General features: G+C 41.6%; 1 protein-coding gene across 2 annotated transcripts in view; it reads right to left on the bottom strand.

The window, feature by feature from the left end:
- PRKAG2 (protein kinase AMP-activated non-catalytic subunit gamma 2) overlaps positions 1-24,030 on the bottom strand; it is a 257,853-nt gene that overhangs the window by 168,818 nt on the left and 65,005 nt on the right. The window contains exon 1 of one of the 2 annotated variants that reach the window (XM_075212152.1): positions 12,160-12,380. The exons of the other annotated variant lie outside the window; for it this stretch is intronic. The gene's annotated coding sequence lies outside the window, so the exon portion shown is untranslated. Of the gene's footprint in view, positions 1-12,159; positions 12,381-24,030 lie in introns of those variants that run through there. 2 annotated transcript variants of the gene reach the window in all.

Below are 24,030 nucleotides of genomic sequence, written 5' to 3'. Positions count from 1 at the left end.
GAGCGGAGAGGTAGTCCAAGGTTAAGGTGGTAGTTGGAGGAGTGGGGGTGTTGCGTCATGACGGCACTTCTCCTGTTGCGCAAAGACAAAATTTGCGCCACTGCAGCAGGGTCCTTGACCATGGCAGGAACTGAGAGGGTGGCATACATTGCAGGAAGGTCTCTGCGAAATTTGTGAGTCTCCCAAACATTCCAGGAGAATAGGCAGGTATGTAAGTATGTAGGTAAGTATGTATTACAGAAAAATGGCTGATACAATCAGGCGCTTAACCCCAATATCAAAAGTCACAAAGTAGGTATTATTATTCCATATCACACCTTTCCACACTCCCCAATCTATTGGTGGCTGCCGTTTCCAAATTGCCGGATGGTAGGTCCGGAGAAACTCTAAAAGAAAAAGGAGGGAAATAGAGCGCCCAATGGTGTAGTAGTATAGGATATATTCACAAAATCATCAAGGTAATATATATTCAGCGTACCAGATATATATAGTGTCTGAGCCCATCAGCCTCAATTCACAGTTTATAATCATCCAGCAGATCAGTCTAGTGATGTGGAAGACCATAAATAGAGAGAAACCAGAAGATAGTGCTGTATGTATTATATAAAGTGAATACCGCTCCCCATCTATAGTGATTCTGTGTACGAACAATTGATAAATTCACGCTTATCTGTATTATCTTTGGATGGTTGTTGTATCTCACGATGATTCAAAACGGGAACCAATCACTCTGTTTATGAAACAATTATATGAACAGAAATGCCATAATAGTGTAATATGTTCAAAAAAACATTTTATTACACATTAGCATATAGATTTTGCACTTACAAAGACAAAAATAGTGTAACGCTTATATGAATTTCACAGTATGTTCTGGTGATAACTGAATAGTCCTTTGGTGATCTGCAACTTCCACACTAAAAGTTAGAAACTCCACTGGACTTTGCGGGATTCAGGGTACAGATTTCAGCGTCCAAACAATCAAACTCACAGATACCTCAACGCGTTTCGTCTCATAAAGGTAAGACTTCATCAGGAGGAAAGTATCTGTTGTATATGCTGTCCGATAAATCTAGTGGTTCTAATAAAGTGCGCGACGCCATCTTGCGCCTGCGCACTCGGTACCCAGCAAGTCATTTGGCGCATGCGCATTTCAATCCTGAATGCCATGTCAGACGCACATGCGCCTTAGGATATAGCACATTCGGACATAGGGAAAATGATGCGCATTAACATATAGAAGTAAAGATATCTTCATTTTCCCTATGTCCGAATGTGCAATATCCTAAGACGCATGTGCGGCTGACGTGGCATTCAGGATTTAAATGCTGCTCCCCCCCCCCCCTTTTGACACTCTGTGCCATTCTGCTCCCCCCCTTTCATCGCTCTGTCATGCTGCTTCCCCCTTCATCAATCTGTGTCATGCTGCTCCCCCCCCTTTCATCACTCTGTGTCGTGCTGCACCCCCTTTTCATCACTCTGTGTCAGGCTGCTTACCCCCCTCTCCCTTCATCACTATGCACCATCCTGCTTTCCTCTGCATGCCTCCGTTCCTTTTCTTACCTTCTTATTGGCTTCTTTCTTCTCTTCTCTTCTTCTCTTCTTGTCTTCTTTCTGGCTTGCTCCTCTCTGTGCCGCTCCTCACTGAATGTCGGGCGTGATATGATGACGTCACCCCCGACATTCAGCATTCAGTGCGAACACAGCAGAGAGGAAGGAGGAGGTGCGCCGGTGCCACGATCACATGGGTATAAATTTTTTTTTTTTGTAAAAGTACCCGCTCCCCCCACCAACGAAGAGGGAAGCCATCAGGGGTTGAGGCCTACCGAGGATTACCGCAGCTCCCTGGCAGGCCAGTCCGACCCTGTATGTGTCTAAGTCTAATTATGTTGCAATTACCTGAACACTCTCTTACAGAGCCTACACTGCCTACCTCTGTTTTTCCGCTCATGCGTTAGGGGACATAAGTCAGCGAAAGGCAACATGCACAGTACAGAAATGCGTAACTTTAAAAATGACAAGCGCCTAGCTCTATATGAGCCCCAATATGTGCAATTTGACACTGTGCAAGTTGGCCCAAATTGTCCAGAGATCCGTGCAGTTGCCATTGGACCAGATGTGTGCCCATATGTGTGGCCAGCTTCATTTATTTGACTTATATTGCAAAGAATTGCTGACAGGACACTGCAACATTTTTAAGGAATATATTGGCTATATTTTGTGTCTCTACACCCTGAATATCTGCATGTGAATTTAATGACTTATTTGTTTGTATCAGTGATCCAGTTCAGACTGTGAGCACTCAGCGATACAACAAAAGAGAGTAAGGTGGAAGTTTAATCCAGGTCATTAAATTCAAATGAAGTTTCAGGTGTTTTCGTTAATACCGTTAGGATAAAATCTCACAATTGTCAAAACAAGGATGGAAAACAAGAATACTGTGTGCCACGTAAACATGTAACAAAAAAACTTTCAGGAATTAACATTTATCTGTTTCTCAGTGATCTGCAACAAACAGTACTTCAGGGACAAGAGACATGAATCTGTCAAGGATAAAGCTGCTTGTGTAAATCCTACAGCAGGAATTTGTGACCTTCACATGCCTTAAAACATATTTTGCTTTCTTTTAGTCTATGAATCATCTCATAGGCTAAAAGAAACATGAGCAAATTATACTCACCGATAAATTCATTTTCTTGAAGCATTCCATGGCAGCCCTTACAAATGGGTTAATCCTTAATCAGTTGAGTAGAGGCATCATCATCATCAACATTTATTTATAGAACGCCAGCAAATTCTGTAGCACTTTACAATTGGGAACAAACATTAATAAAACAATCATGGGTAAAACATTTCAAGTCTGATCTTATCTATTTTGTCCTTGAAATAGGAAGCAAGATCCTGGGCACTGATGGTAGTTGGAGGATTTGGGGTGGGAGGATTGAGAAGAGATTTAAATGTATTAAAAGGTGTTTGGGGTTAGAAGCCTGAGCGTAGATGAGAGATTGGAAGTATGTTTGTTTTGCAGTGTCCAGAACATTTCTATAGGAGTGGTAGATAGCATTATATGTGACGAAATCATTAGAGGTACAAGATTTACTCCAGTGACGTTCTGGTTTACGAGAAAGTTTTTGTAGAGTTTGTGTTACTTTAGTGTGCCACGGTTGGCAACAAAGTCTACTCGGAGTATGTAGTATCGCTGGAGCCACTTGATCAAGGGCAGTTGCTAGGGTTTGGTGAAAATGGGGTACTGCCCGATCAGGGGAGAGAATGTAGAAATTGGGGAGAGAAGATGTTGGAGAGAGGTGGAAAATTGTTGAAGATCAATAGTTGAAAATCCTGCGGTTGTGAGGAGGCTTGGAAGAGTTTGACACTGAGGGTAAATAACTGGGGGTGAGCAAGTAGCTAACAAGGTGATGATCCGAGAGGGGGAAAGGAGTGTTAAGGAAATCAGAAACTGAGCATAGTCTAGAGAAAACAAAATCAAGACAGTGGCCATCCTGATGAGTAGCGGATTCAATCCACTGGGAGAGGTCAAGTGAGGAAGTTAGAGAGAGTAGTTTGGAAGCAGCATTGGAACGTGGATTAGAAATAGGGATGTTGAAATCACCCATGATGATGGTGGGGATGTTAGAGGAAGTGAGGGTGCCATGCAGAGAAGTGTTCAAGAAAAATAGACCATTGATGTAGAAGATCTGGCCAAAGGGAATCCCCCATGCTACTGCGATCCGCAGCAGGTGAGGCCAAAACTACTAATGTCTCCACAGCCTCTCTCTTGATCTTCTTCAGTGTGCTTGCAATGAGAGGAACAGGAGGCAACACATAACCCAGTTTGAAGTTCCCAGAGGATCTATATCCTCTGCTGTGGAGTCTTTGTGGCAGGAGTAGAATCGTTCTGTTTTTTTGACTTGTCGCCATCAGATCTATCCCAAACATTTCCTCCAACTGTAAAATCACTTTCTCGTGTAATGCCCAATCTCCTGGGTGGATCTTATACCAGCTGAGATAATGTGCCTAACAGAGATCTCAGATTGTTTTCTGTCCATGATATAATTATTGATACCTCTGTCATCACGGTGATGCTTTTGGTACCTCCATGTCGGTTTATGAATGCCAGTACAATCTGATTGTCTGAAATCACATGAGATGCTGTACTGCATGCCACACTGCCCATGTTGATAATTAGCGGGTCTTTCCTCTGACTCTGATGCTTTGTCTTTGCTGCATCTCTCTGTGTTCCCAGGGCTATATGTAACACATACAACATAAAAAATCTAACTACACTCACTGCTGCCTTAATCAGCTTTGAAGAGACATGAAAAAGGCAAATAAGGATGGAGGGGTTACACATTATACATATATATATTTTTATATATATATATATATATATATATATATATATATATATATACATAAATACATACATATATATATATATATATATATATATATATATATATATATATAAACTTTTATCCCTATCTCTACTCAGCTGATTAACCCATTTGTTAGGGATGCCATGGTGTCTGAGGAGGACAAAAACGCTTCCATCTACGTAGGTGTAATTAAAACAGATTATTCATCACAAGCATAGAAAATATGTTTGATCATTCCAAACAGATGCAGAACATGATTCATCACTGCAGGATTAGATCATCAATAAAAAACTCCAAGAAGCTGAAAGTAAATAGCTGCTTTCTTCCCCGTGCGAAATGTACTGTTGTTTTTGCACTGCTCCGCAAAGCTGAGTGCACCAATGTGCCTACCCTGTACTTAGCAAGAAACGCCCTTACTCACAATAGCGTCTTCATTTGGCTGGTGCAAAGCTTTTTACCATTGTTTTGCTTCTAAAATCCATGCACATTTCCAGAAAATCTAAATATACCTAAACAAATCAAACAGACCACCAAAGAACTTTTTTTGCTTTTTAAATTATGTCTACTGCATGCATGAAAAAAGGCTGCCTGAGCAGCAATAGGAGAATCGAGGACAGCCACCCATGATTATGGCAGAGGCCTGGGGACCGGAAGTATTGTGAGGACTGCCAAATCACAGGTGCGTAATATTGTGTATTTACAGTTAAACAACAGGGGCCTAATTCATTAAGGAACGCAAAACACACTTCTGTATTCAACTACAAGCAGAGCTGAAGAAGCGTCTCTTGTTGAATATGGGTCTAGGTACCCTCTGCCTATACAGCACTTGCCGTATTGAGACATACAGACACTGCAGGATATGTACAATATAAAGTGACATTGCAATGCATAGAAAAAAAATATATATATATTCGCTTATCATCACCTGTTAATATTATAGTTAGTAGTTATGAAATACATTTATCATTATGTTATTAATGTCTACTGTATATACAATGCATTTTTTGCAGCTGCACTTGGTTGCAAACACATGTTAAAGCATGCATATGTGACTGTCATCACTATCACTCAGCCCTTACACCAGACCTGTAGCGGGTGCAAGTGATACGACAGACAAACTCTTACGTTAGAGATGCCCAAAAGCTTGAAATGGGCGCTGCTGCGTTCACTCAAGCTTGGCACACTCTTACTAAGTGCATTTGCCCCTTCCGCTTTCCGTTCAGCCCATGAAATCGTAGGCTGTCGTAAGTGTCCTTTGCGTTCACAGATAAATTGCATACACTTGCATTCTCTGACTGTTTCTGGGCATGCACAGAACAATTTAACGCGAAATACGGCACGTATAGACATTTCATTCCATAATGAATAAGGCCCTACTCACAGAGCTTAATTAAATAGTGCAAGTAGAATATGTGCTAGCGTCTGCCTTCGGAGCATGGGGAAATCTCCTACACAAGGATCACGGTGGTGCATATACTGCACAATTCTCCTTTGATTTCTACTATCTCGGGATAGCAATAGCAGAGGATGTTGATAGACAAAAATGCTTTATTTATTTAGGTAAATAATTTTAGTAATCGGAATGGGAACAAAATAATAATTTTTTAAAAAAGTACTAATTGATTATTTTTATATTTATTTTTTGAGAAGTGGAACTGGGCACTCAAGTCAGAGTGAGGTCATACGTGTGCAAATACACCCAGGACTGACTTCTCCTATCGCTGCCAGCTCAGCTGCTTGAGAGATATTGGTTTTGTAAATTGCGGGGATTACTGATTTATTCCTTGTTATGGATGCATAGTGATAAATAGACCTGCAGGTCTTAAACTACCACTTCTCTTGGTCTTCCCTTTTGGATGTAATTCTTATTATCTGTTGTTTTTTTATATGTAATGAGGTAAGGATGCCAGTGGGTAGAAATTCAGTATGTTAGAACGTTGTTACAATTTATATGATGTATTCCTAAATAGGGGAGTTCCGCACCATACTGCTGCACAAGGCGGCACTTTATAATACTACCACCTACCTCGTAGCATCAGTCACCTGCCGCTCACTGCGGGGGCTAGAATGGTGACTGACAGTGTTAGAGGAAGGAGAGCAATGTAGTGCGGTGATTGTTTTAAGCTGGGTACAGACTACAGAAATTTCGACCAACTTTTTATGCCAAGCGATTTTACATGCGATCGATGTTCCGATCGCTAGGTCCATGGACTGCATACACACTAGCCTTGTTTAGGACGATAAAGGGAAGAGCGGACGTCCCTTTAGCGACTTTTTACAGCCATGTTGTGAGCAATGACTGTAATTTCGTACTCACTGTTGTGGATCGGTCGTAAGTTTATACACACTACACAGTGGAAACGTGATTGGAACGAAAACATTAAACGGTACGACTAACCAAATGAGGCGACAATCGTCCATTTGGGCAGACTTTCGACCATCGTGTCACTACACACACTGACCCAACTTTTGAACGGGCGGTCGTATGTCGGCTGTTTGAGCCGATTATTGGACGAAAACAGTGTAGTGTGTACCCAACTTTAGCTATAAACATACCAAATATATCTATTAAAACCTATTTTCATATCAGATACAAACAATTACACTAAATGGACAAAAGTATTTGGCCACACCTGTTAATTGTTGAATTGAGGTGTTTCAATCAGACCCGTTGCCAGAGGTGTATAAAATCAATCACCTAGACATGCAGTCTCCATTTGCAAAATGGGTCATTCTGAAGAGCTCAGTGACTTCAAGAGTGGTACTGTGATAGGATGGCACCTTTGCAATAAGACGGATTGTGAAATTTCATCCCTGCTGCATATTCCACGGTCAACTGTATGTGATATTATTAGAAAGTGGAAGCGTTTAGTTACAACAGCAACTCAGCCATGAAGCGGAAGACCACGTAAAATCACCAAAATTCAACGACTGCTAGGGCACATGGTGTGTAAAAGTCGCCAACGCTCTGCTGATTCCATAGATGAAGAGTTCCAAAATTCCACTAGCATTAATGTAAGCACAAAAACTGTGCGGCGGGAACTTAATGGATGGGTTTCCATGGCCGAGCAGCTGTATGCAAGTCTCACATCACCAAGACCAATGCCAAGCCTTGGATGGACTGGTGTAAAGCACACCGACACTGGACTGCGAAGCAGTGGAAACGTGTTCTGTGGAATGACGATTCACTCTTCTCTGTTTGGCAGTTAAATGGGCAAGTTTGGGTTTGGTACATGCCAGGAGAATGTTACTTGCCTGACTGCAATATGCCAACTGTGAAGTTTGGTGGAGGAGGGATAATGGTATGGGGCTGTTATTCAGGGTTTGGGCTAGGCCCCTTATCTCCAGTGAAAGGGAATCGTAATGTTTCAGCATACCAAGTCATTTTGGACAATGCTATACTTCCAACTTTGTGGCAACAGTTTGGAGAAGGCCCTTTTAACTGTGCCCCAGTACACAAAGCAAGGACTACAAAGACATGGTTTGATGAATTCGATGTGGAAGAACTTGACTGGCCCTAACAGAGCCCTGACCTCAACCCCATTGAACACCTTTGGGATGAACTGAAACAGAGAATGCGAGCCAGACCCTCTCATCCAACATCAGTGCCTGACCTCATAAATGCTCTATAGAATGAATGGGAACACATTCCCACAGAAACACTCCAACATCTTGTGGAAAGCCTTCCAAGTAGAGTGGAAGCTGCTATCACTGCAAAAGGGGGATCAACTCCATATTAAAGTATATGTATTTGAATACAATGTCATTACAGTACCTGTTGGTGTAATGGTCAAGCGTCCGAATACTTTTGTCCATATAGTGTACATCCAGCATAGAGAAAAGAAGTAGTATGGTGCCATTAGTCATTCATATAAAAAAAGATCTGATATTGGTAATTACATTCAGGGGTTAAAATAAGAATACACATAACAAGGAAGTATTTATGGAGTAAAAATAGGTAGTATTAATAAAATAGTGAAAATAATTTCAAGCACATATTTTACATGCAGTTACCCAGACATACTATATAGTAGTGCAGGCCTGGACAACCTGTGTCTTTGCAGGTGTTGTGAAACTACATGTCCCAGCATGCTCTGTCACTTGATAGCCAGCCAATAACTGTCAGGGTAATCAGGGACTTGTAGTTTCACAACACCTGGAGAAACACAGATGTTCCAGGCATGTAGCAGTATATTTATTGAAAATTTAAATGTTTCTAAATGTCAATTTTCCTTTCTAACCCACTTTGCTGCTAGCAGTTAAAGCTGGATACATCTCCCCAATGTTAAATTCCAACTCCCCTTAACGTAGAACTCCTTCACTTTTAGTGGTGATCACTAGTTAACATCATCCCTAAAAATGAACCTTCTTAAAAGCACAATTTCCCTGTGTGTAGACCACCCCTCTAAAATCCACAGCTTATTTGCTAATGTTTAATCTGCACTTTAATACAAATTTTTCCCCACAAGTATAATTCCCTTCCTGTCAGTGGGGGGGGTCACAAAAGATAACGACAAAACCTACTTCCCTTCAAATAATTCCCTCGATTTTCATTTGTGGTAACTGGTAAGTGCCTCCATTTAGTGTCAACACCCTCACTTAAAAAAACAACAAAAAAAACAAAAACTGTTTCCTCCTTACTTTCCCCCCCTGCATTTCATTAGTGGCCAGACAGATTAGTTGCCACCAGATGGAAGGTCTCCTCAGTCATTATGGTTGTTTCATATCCCGGAAGTGAGTACAATTAACATGGAGTAATGACTGAGATTCTATGCCAAAAAATAATGAGGCTTTTCAATGAATTCACAGATGGTTTCAGCCGCTGCAATCACCTTTGATTTTAAGTAAACGTAAGCGTGGAGCTGTTGCGTATAGTAACCAATCAGATTCTAGCTGTCATTTTGTACAATGTACTAAATAAATGATAAATATACCCCTGTGAGTTTTTCTGGCTCATAGAACAGAACAGTGTTTTGCAGTAGGTGTTCTGCCAGTTGGGTATGTTTGTTTTAGACAAATCTCACTACACTCATGCAGTATAATGCCAAATATGACAAAAAGTAACTTACAACTGCTTTATAGTCTTGTATTCCCTCTAGTCTTGTCTTGTAATTTGTAATAGTTTTATTATTATTACCATTTATTTATATAGCGCCACTAATTCCCAGCGCTGTACAGAGAACTCACTCACATCAGTCCCTGGCCCAAATTCCCTAACACATACACACAGACTAGGATCAATTTTGTTAGCAGCCAATTAGCCTACCAGTATGTTTTTGGAGTGCAGAGAAAACCGGAGCACCCGGAGGAAACCCACTCAAACATGGGGAGAACATACAGACTCCTCACAGATAAGGCCATGGTCGGGAATTGAACTCATGACCTCAGTGCTGTAAGGCAGAAGTGCTAACCACTTAGCCACCGTGCTGCCCTGTATACCTGTATTGCTAGGGAACCTGAATTTCTATCACACTGACACATTTTCTTCTATGATTACACCATACTTGCAAATGATAAGACTAAAAGTTTATCCTGCATATCTAATTCACAATCTTCTTGTTGTGTTTGTGACCTATCATCCGTCTGCTGTTATCCATATCCACATTATTGTTATAATTACTATATATGTGGCGGTCGAAGTAGCGGTGTATACGGTGGTACGCCATACCACCACTCCTCCTACTACTTTCATTGCAAAACTATCAAATTCCATTACATTTTTCATGCCGCCACTTCTAACTTTCCACTTTGACCACTGTATATAATCAATATAATAATATTTGTTTTCCAACAACATTAGTATACACATATGATAATATACCGTTTTGTAGGAGGTGAGACACAGTCAGTATTTAGAACACCTGGTTCACAAAAAGGAAAGAGAACATAAGACTCTAGAGATATTGCAGGTTAATCGAACAACTTATTTCCAGCACACATAGTGAATTATTCCCTCCACATAGTGAATGAAGCCTTTGTGTGGGCTTAAAGACCAATACTTGGGGTATTCCATATCAGAGGTTTTTTTCCAAATTTGGATCATCATGCATAAAATATAGTAAAGATATGAAAAGCAGCTACCTGACCATAGTATATTCTAGGCTGGATGCAGGACAGATATAGGGAGACCTGTCTCACTGGGACAGAAAAACTGCTACACTATTTCTGCCCTGGCATTCCGGGTCCCCCATCTGGTGAAACCAGGCTGCCAGACATAATAAAATAAAAGGTTAAGGCTGCCTGGTATCCCCTTTCGCCAATACTGAGGTTGCACTGCATGTAATGTGTAGGTGGGTAATAGGTGTTCTAACACGTTTCACAACATGTAGTACCCTAAAGGAGCTACAATCCCAAGAGCACCCAGTCAAGCTGTGGCATCCTAGGGAATTGCACCTCTAGCAGAGACTTTGTGGGACTTCCTGGGCTAGTGATCAGTCATGTTTTGCCAGAAGTCCTGGTCAGCCAGAATACAAACTCACTGTAAAAAGACTATTTAGGGTTAAACAGAGGCATGGCTCCGGAGGCATAGGCAGTATATATGATTATGACCCCTTTATGTTTAAGGAGGTGTCTGCTGTTCAATTTCCAGTTATACTGCGCAAGGCACCTCCTATAAGCAGACATTGGGGGCCGGTGAGTTATTTAAAAATAGCTGTGTTGTGTTTAACAATAAAGGGCTTTACTTTACCCACTAATTGCTTAGGTTATTCATACCCTCTTTGGGGCCCTGGGGTGCCAGGATGACACAGAGGGTTGCAAAGGGAAATCTGCGTTGTGGTTGTACCGTATTTTCACTTTATGTGCGCAGCCGCGCGTAACCGCGATCTGAACTGAATATGCCCCATGAGGCTGCTTTTGGGAAAACCAGTCAGCTGGCAATACCGATCAGTCATTGGAGTGGAAAAAATGTTTTAATACAGGAGGGGAATATATTATAACAGAGGTGATGGTAGCATGTGTTTCTACAGGTAAGAAGGGGAAATATTTTACTACAGAGGTGAGAGGGGGTTAAAGGAGTAGAAATGTGTTACACGGGAGGGTCATGGCTCGCTCCCTTTGTGATATGACATTCCACGTACACTCTGGTGGTCCACGGCCACTTTGCAATAGTGAGCACCCTTCTGTCCTCGTGCATATTGAGAGGTATGACATAACTGAGGAAGGGCATAACTGCAACCAGGTTCCTCCTCTACTGTAGTTAATTCTATGTATTTACATGTTTAAGCAAGATAAGTTTTATCGCAGCCCCTGCAAACTATCTGCCAAGGCAGCCCTTGGACCAAAAAAGGTTGTGCACCCTCTTCAAGGACTTGATAGACAGCAATGTGATGCAAATCGATTTTAATATTACATCAGGGTATATATGTGTGTGTATATATATATATATATATATATATATATATATATATATATATATAGTAGCATTGTTGCATTAAACTGAAAAAGTAGGACATTTGCCAGGAGAAATCACATTGCTCAGTTAGTTATGTTACCGTACTTAAGATGTGTTCCTCAAAAGTAAAGAGAGCAAGTACTGAATATCAGCTTTCAGCTCAGCCTGGATGGAGCCTCTTACCCCTACAGCACACAGTTCTGTATATCATGCAGTTTCACCTTCATACCATGCTGTAATGCAGAGAAAAGCAACACTCCAGCCCTTGGGAGTTCCACAAATCTAATCATGCCCTGCCAGCCTACGGCTGCTTGCTGCAAAGCAACTCTCACTAGCGGTGCAACTGTTGTGTCATGCCAGGTATAATAAGAAATCTAACTGGTGACTTACAGAGCTGCAATATCCTCGAGGTTATCTGGTGCAGTCTATGGGGGGAAATTACTGAGAGCTCCTGGCTTGAATCATTTTGCTGTCTGCCCGGTCTTCTGCTTGCATTATTACGCTTGCAAGAAGTCACCAATGCCGGGTGTGTGTTCTAGTTCCCATCACCAAGTGGAAGACCTGGGAAGTGGACGGCTCAAGTATCTCTGTACATTACAGGCAGTCAGCTCTATCCATCCATCCCTGTGACAAGAATGTATCAGGAAGATCACGTTACATGAACACAGCAACCTGTCATGTTAACCCTTACTACTAACAAAGTGGCCTCTTACTACTAGACATCTGTGTCATTACTATTACTATTATAATCGTTCTGTTAAAGAAATATTACGTCACTGTTTTACTAGGCTTGCTTGTTAATGAAATAGTTTTTTAAGAAATCTGAATCCAGCCGGCTCTCAGTGTTTCTGTTAATCCTGCGGTTGTACAGACAATTTATTAAGCAGGGCCAGGTTCATTTTGTGTGTCTATATACAGAACTGTAAGCATGGCCCCGCTGAGCATGTCCTCAATAAACAGTAGATGTGCTAGAGAGTAAATGGCTGGGCTTCCGTCTAATGGGCAGAATCATAAATAACATGAATGGACAATGGTATAAATAGGACAAGCTATTAATGTAATGGGTGAAGTCAGCTTGGCTCAGTCTCCCATGTTTGGTCTCATTTGCCTGATTATAATTCTAAACATTATATTGAGTATTCCGTTGTCTGAGGACTTTGTAACAACCTGGGCCTTGCATGTTTTCATTGTTGTAATTGAATGGCTGGAAAAAGCTAAAGGTCAGTATTCTTATGGGAGTGTAGGATATTTTCAGGTGTTCCGGATTAGTAGAAATCCTTTTTGTGCTGGTAGGAACTTATCGTAGTCAGGCCCAGCGCTCCCATTAGGCAAGGTTAGGCACTTGCCTAGGGCGCCGGGCTCTGGAGGGCGCCTGGAGGGCGCCACAGAATACTAAATGTCTTTAAAACTGTGCGGGACCGCTGACCATACCTGTCACGGCCGCCGCACAGCATTCAGATGCACGGGGAGGGGGGAAGAGGCTATTTTGTCACCACCGCCGCCTCTCTGCTCCGTCTCCTCCCCTCCACTTACTAGTGTCAGTGAGTGGAGGGGAGGAGACGGAGCAGAGAGGTGGCGGTGGTGAGACAAGGTAAGGAGAGGAGGGAGGAGGGCGGCAAATTTTTGCGGGGTGGGGGGGGGCGATTTTTGCGGGTGGGGGGGCGCCGCTTTTTTAAAAATGCCTAGGGCGCCGTGGACCCTAGCACCGGCCCTGATCGTAGTTGATAGTGAAAAGTGTAATATGTTGTTGTTATTTGTTGTATGTGGAACTTGGCATTGTTACTTTCAAACTTTAAGTGGAAGGTTTTCTGTTATCTAGATACCCATAATTGAGACACTTATAATATGCCTAATAAACATTCCGTATTACATATTTCACTATAAACTACGATAAGATCCTGCCAGCTTTAACAGGATTGCTACTAATCCTGAACAAATGAAACTAGTCCACGCCCATATAAGAATACTGACCTTTAGCTTTATCCAACCATTCAATTATAACAACTATAGTTAAAAGGGATAAACGTAGATCTAAATATATCGATAAGTAGCGTTTCCAAAATCTATTTGATCTTCCCCTAAGCAAATATTCAGTTGTCCACTACAAACTGCCTGCAACAAATACACTTGAGTCTATACTAACAAACTTTTTAACTGAAGTCAGCATTTAATAATGAAACAACTCAATGCCGCTTTCACTATAACATATATCCTTTTGAATATTGCATCCATGACAGTCCAGGTGCCATTTGGTAAATGAATCAAGATAGTGGGGAACTATAAAAAGTATGAATGAATATGTAATATAAAACAAGCAGATGGAACGGTTCATCGTCAATCTTAATTGTCATATAGATTTTCTCTATCAATCGTACATACTGCAAGAACAGTGTGGCATTCATTAATTAACTGGACACAGTATATGAGAAGAATATAATATAATTTAAGGAATGAATGAAAGAAAAAACTTAGCTGTTTTTTATAGTTTACTTGCAATTTGAAACATAAAATCCCTAATAAACCTAACTTTTTTAAAGACATTTGACATTATAGCGCTAACCTTCTAGACAACTATACAATTAATCGGACATTATAATACAATCATTTCTATTAAATGAATTATTTGTACATTTTGAGTTAAGCTAAGGTATAACTTCATAAACCTTGACAGACAACTGTCTTTTTAAGGAGTACATGTCCGTCAGGGTGATCTACGTGCTTTGTCTTGATAGCCTCAGGTAGACACTGTAACATGACGGGAAGTTATCAAATACATATATCAAGTTGACATTGGGTGCATATATATTTTGAGATGATGAGAGAGTCTAACACAGGTGCCAGAATCCCTTTATGAGATATATTACAGGCTGAATATGGCATGACCTATGTGAAATATGCAACACAAATAAATTAAAGAATACAAATAATTATATAATCACTTACTCATATGCCATATTTATACATCTTCAAAAAATGGATATGAACAATTAATCTTAAACGAGTTGGCCTTGGTACACACTGGAGATTTTACAGCCAATTATCGGGCCAATCACCCGATAAACCAGATATCACGTTAGTGTGTATACTTATACGATGAATGGCAGTCGTTCCAAAGTGTAGGCAATGAACATGTCTCTGTGAAGAAATGTAGAGAGTGCTGTAGATAGAAAAATTTGCTTGTTCGTTCTGAGATTGAATATTTGTTTTAAGATTCACAGAAGCTAAAGAAATTCGTAAAAACATGTGAATACTTATAACAAGATGGTTAATCAGTGTGACAGGAATGAATGAATGAATGAATATTGTGCTGTCATTCTCTAAACAACCACAGAACCCGGTGAAGAGCACAGATCTGTAGGTAAATCGTGTCCAGGGTGCACGCATGAATTGCCCCACTGATCAGACCTTCAGTCGTAGGTACAATCGTTGTAGATAACACATTGGTCGGAAAATTCTCCTTATACTAGGAACAAAACAAATCTAATCTAAATTAGAAAAAATATATTCTGAATTCTAATATTAAGTTAGACATTATTGAAGTAAAATAATATCCATTCAAACTTAGGGGTATGTATTCTATTCACTTATTTTTAATTTTTTACTAAACCTCTTAGTATTCACCTTTCTTTCACATTATTACACTAACCTATTATTTTAATATGAACAAAAAATATAAAAAATCCAACTAAACCAAGAATGGGATCTGTCTGTGAATATATGTTTTTTTTTAATAATTGATATCATAAAGTATTCAGAATGTTTAATTAATTGTACTCATATTAGTGGATTAGGAGTGCTTTTTGACTTCTAACATTCTAATATTATAGTAAATTATTAGCCTAGAGTTATTTTCAGGCTACCCCTCTCTGAGGCTGCCATCAAGCACGGTGGTGGAAGAAGTCACCTGCCTTGAACACCTCTCAATTCTTGATCCACCATGAACTTCATTTTACTGTACTGAACAGTATTGTAAGTGTAAATGTGATGTCATCTGTCTGACAACTGAAGCTTGGCTCATGCAACAGGACAACAATCCTACACACAACAGCAAATGGACAACAGAATATCCTAAAAAGAAAATAATAACAGTTTTTGAAAGGCCAAGTCAAAATTCAGACCTCAACCCCATTAAAATGTTGTGGCATTGCTGTGCATACATTTCCATGAACTGAAGCAATTTTGTAAGCAAGACTAAGCCACAAGTCCTCAAATATGAAGACTGGTAATCTCAAAGAACAATTAAAGTTATTGCTGCTAACGATGGTTCCACAAGCTACTGACTCTTGAGTTGTACTTACTTTTTCACATAATTAATGTTAGCTTATTTTGTGTTGTATTAATAATGGCAAAGTAAAATATGCTATATGACACATTACATTAAATTCTAGCCGGTATATTTACTAAACTGAGGGTTTGGAAAAAGTGGAGATGTTGCCTATAGCAACCAATCAGATTCTAGTTATCATTTATTTAGTACATTCTACAAAATGACAACTGGAATCTGATTGGTTGCTATAGGCAACGTCTCCACTTTTTCAAACCCGCAGTTTAGTAAATATACCCCCAGGACTTGATGAGGATTGGATGATTGCTTATTATGTCCTCGTATGTAAAAAAACACAGATTTGAAAGAGGATGTACTTTCTTTTTCAGATGACTGTACGTTGAACCTTGCGGAAATGTTTCATTCATTTCTACAAGGCTTCCTTTTTAATTGTTTCATTAATTCAGCAAATAAGGGAACCCCTTTGCCCCTTTAGCAATAGACCTCCTCTCACCTGAGGGTGGGTGCTGGACCACACTTAATGCTGCATTATACATTGCCCTTAATTCTACAATAGAGCTTTATGTTGGCACTTCCATATAGCTCTGTTGTGAACTGTGCACAGACTTAGTCCTGAATTTATATAAACCACATTGTACACATTATATAAACCACATTGTATTTATATAAACCACATTGTATACTGTCTAGTAAAGGTTACATGGATATGGATACATAACACTTATAAAAAGTTTCTTTGTAAGGGGAGATTTTACTTTGAAATCGACCTACAGTGAAAGGAAACAAGACAACCACAAGTCTTTCCTGAGCAGCCCTGCCCGTCGCAGCTAGAGACATAATATCAGGCAATAATGTTCACAGATGTTTTGCAGTAATACACTTTTACTTTTACCATAAACACTTTAGCAGAGTAGAATACATATAATGAAGACTGTTATTGTAACATCTGTATACAAGAAGTCTATCTGACACTAGCACTTACTTAGTTGTTTTAAGAAAGCCAATTGGACCCATAAATAAAATAATCAAAACTCAATTTTAATGTGTAACATATGTGAATAAAATATTGGAGGTCTGTGGTAGCAGCAGTTTTTACATGATATATTAATTCCATTGAGTTCCAAGATTAAAGTAGTCAAATTGCCTGATATCTTCAATGGCCACAGCATTTGTTTAACAATGGCTACATTAATAATGGCTTCTACTATATATGTTTTGTACAATACATGGTTATAATACAAAAGAGTTAAATTACATGATTTACCTTAATACATGTTTAACTTGACAATAATAGATTATGCAGGGGACCTCGATGTAAGCCATGCTGGTTGGTGGGCTGTAGGATTATGCCACTGCGTCCCTTCAAGGCCCCATCCATCACAGCCATTTTAATAAATGGGCATTTGCCTTGGGCCCACCAGGATGGAGGGCCCACCACCTAATGCAGCGGTATGCAGTCATTATTTTTGCAGTCCCTGAGAATGATACTAGCTTCATACATTTTTAAATGCATATAGCTAATCTGACTGTACCCTCTCCTCAGAGCAATGTCTGAGAAGTCAGAGGAAGTGTGTTCACTTCCTGTCTGAGGAGCGGAGCAGAGCGGCAGCAGAACACCTGTCAAACTACATCTGTAAGAGGCCAATGACAGCGATAGGAGGGTGGCAAAGGGAGAGATATGAGAGTAATACAGGGGAGTAATCGGAGTGATATGAGGAAGGCAATGGGAGAGATATAAGGGTGACAATGGAAGAGATATAAGGGTGGCAATGGGAGAGATATAAGGGTGACAATGGGAGAGATATAAGGGTGGCAATGGGAGAGATATAAGGATGGCAATGGGAGAGATATAAGGGTGACAATGGGAGAGATATAAGGGTGGCAATGGGAGAGATATAAGGGTGGCAATGGGAGAGATATAAGGATGGCAATGGGAGAGATATAAGGATGGCAATGGGAGAGATATAAGGGTGGCAATGGGAGAGATAAAAGGATGGCAATGGGAGAGATATAAGGGTGGCAATGGGAGAGATATAAGGGTGGCAATGGGAGAGATATAAGGATGGCAATGGGAGAGATATAAGGGTGGCAATGGGAGAGATATAAGGATGGCAATGGGAGATATATGAGGGTGGCAATGGGAGAGATATAAGGGTGGCAATGGGAGAGATATAAGGGTGGCAATGGGAGAGATATAAGGATGGCAATAGGAGAGATATAAGGGTGGCAATGGGAGAGATATAAGGATGGCAATGGGAGAGATATATGAGGGTGGCAATGGGAGAGATATAAGGGTGGCAATGGGAGAGATATAAGGGTGGCAATGGGAGAGATATAGGGGTGACAATGGGAGATATATAAGGGTGACAATGGGAGAGATATAAGGGTAACAATGGGAGAGATATAAGGGTGGCAATGGGAGAGATATAAGGGTGACAATGGGAGAGATATAAGGGTGACAATGGGAGAGATATAAGGGTGACAATGGGAGAGATATAGGGGTGACAATGGGAGAGATATAAGGGTGACAATGGGAGAGATATAAGGGTAACAATGGGAGAGATATAAGGGTGACAATGGGAGAGATATAAGGGTGGCAATGGGAGAGATATAAGGGTGACAATGGGAGAGATATAAGGGTGACAATGGTAAAGATATAAGGGTGGCAATGGGAGAGATATAAGGGTGGCAATGGGAGAGATATAAGGGTGGCAATGGGAGCGATATAAGGGTGACAATGGGAGAGATATAAGGGTGACAATGGGAGAGATATAAGGGTGGCAATGGGAGAGATATAAGGATGGCAATGGGAGATATATGAGGGTGGCAATGGGAGAGATATAAGGGTGACAATGGGAGAGATATAAGGGTGGCAATGGGAGAGATATAAGGATGGCAATGGGAGAGATATAAGGGTCACAATGGGAGAGATATAAGGGTGGCAATGGGAGAGATATAAGGGTGACAATGGGAGAGATATAAGGGTAACAATGGGAGAGATATAAGGGTGACAATGGGAGAGATATAAGGGTGGCAATGGGAGAGATATAAGGGTGGCAATGGGAGAGATATAAGGGTGACAATGGGAGAGATATAAGGGTGGCAATGGGAGAGATATAAGGGTGACAATGGGAGAGATATAAGAGTGACAATGGGAGAGATATAAGGGTGGCAATGGGAGAGATATAAGGGTGGCAATGGGAGAGATATAAGGGTGGCAATGGGAGAGATATAAGGGTGACAATGGGAGAGATATAAGAGTGACAATGGGAGAGATATAAGGGTGACAATGGGAGAGATATAAGGGTGGCAATGGGAGAGATATAAGGGTGACAATGGGAGAGATATAAGAGTGACAATGGGAGAGATATAAGGGTGGCAATGGGAGAGATATAAGGGTGGCAATGGGAGAGATATAAGGGTGGCAATGGGAGAGATATAAGGGTGACAATGGGAGAGATATAAGAGTGACAATGGGAGAGATATAAGGGTGGCAATGGGAGAGATATAAGGGTGGCAATGGGAGATATATGAGGGTGGCAATGGGAGAGATGTGAGAATGGCAAAGAGAGCAATACAGAGAGGCAATGGTAGAAATATGAGGACAGCAATGTTTGTATGTGTGTGTACAGGGCAGTATAGTATATAGTAGTGCACTCACAACTGATTGGGTTGCAGCCCACTTGTACTTGTTAGTATTTGTGGCTCTTGAAACATTTCTAGTGAGCACGGCTGTTTAAGACAATGCCCCTGATCCTTCCATACAATGACTTGTTCTACACAATTACACCTCCAATCAGGCTTGTAGTTCTACAGGAACTAAAATGCTTTGGCAGCCACAGGTATGCTGGCACTTGTAGATCTATCAGCATGACTAAAGAGCTTTGCTAGGACTAGTAGTGTCACATGATAACAAACAATTTTTTTTAACATCATACATTAATTACCCTATCACCCACTGTCCAAAGCTGTTGGGATGAGCCCCTGTGCTGTAGTTTTTCTTAAGTCTTTTTGTGGGCCCAATTCCCGTAGGGAATTCAGCCCTGTGCTGAACAGGCTGGGGCTGTGCTCCACTAGGACAGGGGGATCCCACGATGCAGGATTATATATGATCAGCCCTGTGCTTGGTGCACTTTGGATGGGGGGGGGGCTGTTTTTTAATTTATTTATTTTCTATATTCATCAAGACTGGCATATCTAGTATGCGGGCACATGAAGATATGCTTCTTGATACGTATCTTGGTGTGGCCTCCATCTTCTAGTACACTATGCTGAGTTGCAGGTGTCTGAAGATACGAGCAACTTAAGAAAACCAAGAGCACTGTGACACATTGCACCAGCTAAACCTGCATTATGGTCACTGTTCTCACCTGTTTCCCTCTTCCAGCATTCACTTGCTGGTCTGAACTGAGCATGCACACACCTGGTGTGCTCAATACTTCCTGCATCCTCTCGATTGGCTAATTGCCTGTCAGCTCTGTCTATTTAATGCATCTGCTTCTCTACCAAGTTGCCAGATCTTCAGGTCTACTCTACTGTTCAGATGTCCTGTTCCCTGGCTCCTGTTTGCTACCTGTTCTTTGAAGTCTCCAGCACATCTATCCGCAGATCATCACAGCCCCTGTGACTACTCCACTATCCAGTAGTAACGCTCTGCCAATTATTGCTACCTGTTCCCTGAGTCTCCAACACATCTATCCGCAGATCATCACAGCCTCTGTGTCTACTCCACTATCCTATGGTAATGTTCTGCAGGTTATTGCTACCTATTCCCTGCATTCCCAGCACATCTACCCCCAGATCATCGCTACCAGTCTCCATTCAGTACAGTGGCTTTACCGTTGCCCTGGGAAACTGCCTCTTAGTCTCTCAGTCATTGAGCTACTTCTCATCCGTGGCATCTTCAGTTATTATCTTGGTTCTCAATACAGCCTTGCTCATCACCCCCTAAGAGGGCTGCGACGTACGGTCTGGGAGCAACTAACTCCAAACTCCCTTGCGGAAGACCCTGGCAAACACCTCCCTTCACTGTTAGACTCCGCGCCTCTCGGGAGGTAATATCACGTGAGCCGGTTGTACGCGCAGTCCTCTGACCCTAACTCAGTGACAAGCACAATTTTGCAGCTGTATTTTACTCATATGTTTTTGTGACAATAATTGCTATCGGCTCTCTACATGGACTTCTATGATGTAAAGCGTTGCACACTGTGACACAGAGCAGTTATCTGCCTTTGGTTTGTAGTCTAAACATCAAATAAAGCAATGATAACAAAGGTGAAAGTAATAACATGCCAAGCTGTCCTCCCCGTACAATTACATAACCACCACATCTGTGTTTATGAATGACACACTCACTACAATAACAACAGAACACTGTCAGGGTTCCAAATGTAACTTTCATTTCTGAATATCAAGGTATGTAGATACGCAGCTAGAAATGAACTTGGGAGCAATGGGTGGAGGTCGTGCATTATTGAAGGTATTCTTCGAACCTGCTCTTATGTGTATATAGATCTCTGTGTTTTAAAAGTAAAAATGTAAATTTATGACATTTGAATTAAGAGAAACCCCAATGCCTTTTCCTTACCCCAACTAAATAAGAGCAAAATGAGGGTCGAACAAGCATGAGGGCAAAGACCCAGCACATTGCATCGTGGCATGAATTTATGAATTGTTCAGTTTTGCAAATCAAATATGAGCCACAGTAAACATTTGCAATGATTGTGCAGTTTGTGCAGATAGACCATGACATTACTCTTTGTCATAGTTGCCTACTCACCCGAAATGTCCAGGAGACTCACAAATTTCTGGGAGTCCTCCAAGACTCCCAGGAGAGCAGGCAATTCTCCCTTTGCTGGCCACCTGTGTAAACTAAGTGGAGGGGGCGAGGCTTAGTGACATCATAGATGTACCGTTGTGGCCCGCTCCCTGTTTTTATTGGTCCAGAGTAGTGATGTCCGTTTTGGGAGCGGGGGGTAATGATGCGATTCTTTGAGCCTCGTCTCCACACACCCACCTACACCCCAGACTTCCCGGAAACATCTTGCCCATGTTGCAAGTATGCTCTTTGTTGTGTGCATTCATGGACAGGATGTATTAACAATATCAGTAAAATAAAAGCTAAAACTAACTCTGATGGCAATTTCTTATTTTTTCATGTCAGTATATATATGTCTGATTTAAGGTCTGTATTTGGACTAGCCTAGGCTTTCACTGCCTGTTATAGGTGCAGTGATCTTGTCACTAGTTGTTCTGTACTTTGTGTCTCTTGCCCTGGCTTGCTTACGGACCTGTGCTGATCTCTGCCCTGACCCCTCTGGAGTTGACCTTTGTAGTTTGCGTTCATCCTGACCTTGGCCTGGATTTAACCGCTGAAGTTTTACCCACTGCCATGACCTCTGCCCAGATTGGACCTTGAAGTTGTGTTGCCAGCTGTGACTATATCTTAGATATTGACCTGCCCTGTATGGTCTTGATGTCTCCAGCTCCACAGACCTATCTCATTAGTGTGTACACTCCAACGATGAACATTGTATCCTTTGATTTGATTTTTAAACCAGACTAAAAATCTCGTTCTACGATGGAACGACTCTGCAGTGTTCGCACTCATGACCGGCAGTATCCATAGATCTCTATGGAGTGCGCAGAGTAACAATCTTTTCAACCAGGGCCATCTTAACAACATTATGGGCCCCCAGGTAAAGCATTGCACCGGGGCCCCTAGATATAGATATAGATGTATACAGATACAGATATAGATAGATAGAGATAGAGATAGATAGATGTACTTGCTCAGTGACCCTTGAAGGGTTTTTTTTTCAGGTTTTTTTCTTTTGCAGGATTATTTATTCTCATTAAGAGCCCTGCCTATGGGGCCCTCTTGCCCGTGGGGCCCCCGGGCAGCTGCCCATCGTGCCCAATGGAAAAGATGGCCCTGTTTTCAACCAATGGTTATGACAGATGAAGAGCACAGATCTGAAGATAAATCTTGTATAACTTGTATAGTGTGTACACATGAACTGGCATGCTGATAGGGTCTTTTATTTTTTTCAGTCATTGGTAAAATTGTTAACTATATTGCATTGGGAGAAATATTCTGCAGTGTGTACCTGGGTCCCAGTTCTTGAGTTACTGCTGGTCCTGGATCCCGATCTCCTACTACTCCCTGCACAGTTACTGTGGATAAACACTTAGAACTGCATGCTATAGAACTGCATGCTATAGAACTGCATGCTATAGAACTGCATGCTATAGAACTGCATGCTATAGAACTGCATGCTATAGAACTGCATGCTAAGTCTTGGGGGCAAATACGTACTGGCAGGGGCGGACTGGCCATCTGGCACTTCTGGCATTTGCCAGAAGGGCCGATGGTCAGTTGGGCCGGTCCGTTCCCCTGCGCAGCGATCATGTGAGCATTTGTATACTCACATGATCGCGTCCAGGGCAGTCAGAGTCGTACAGCCTGTCACTGAGGCTTCCTGGTGGCTGGCTCCTCCCCAGGAACCAGCCACCAGAGGAAATGTGTCGCGCGCAGCGCTACATGTCCTGGCCGGGTCCTGCAGCTGTCAGAGGAGCGGACAGCAGAAAAAGGCAGACGACAGCGGAAACGAGTAGAGACATGCAGGTGAGTACAATAAAGGGGGGGAGGAGGATTGTACATAGAAAATGGGGAGAAGTGAAAGGATGCCACGGTGGGGGAAATAAGAGACAAGACAGTATGCCACTGGGGGGGGGGGGATAATAAGAAACAGTATGCCACTGGAAGGGGAGGGAATAAGAGACATGACAGTATGTCACTCGGGGAGGGGGGGGGGGAATAATAAGAAACAGTATGTCACTGGGGGGGGGAAATGAGACACAAGACAGTATGCCACTTGGGGGGGGGGATAATAAGAAACAGTATGCCACTGGGGGGGGGAATAAGAGACATGACAGTATGCCACTGGGGGGGGGATAAGAGACATGACAGTATG

Source organism: Mixophyes fleayi, chromosome 5, assembly GCF_038048845.1.
Source record: "Mixophyes fleayi isolate aMixFle1 chromosome 5, aMixFle1.hap1, whole genome shotgun sequence".
Lineage (NCBI taxonomy): Eukaryota > Metazoa > Chordata > Amphibia > Anura > Limnodynastidae > Mixophyes > Mixophyes fleayi.
The sequence above is the reverse complement of the archived record's forward strand: the minus strand, read 5'-3'. Positions and strand labels throughout refer to the sequence as shown.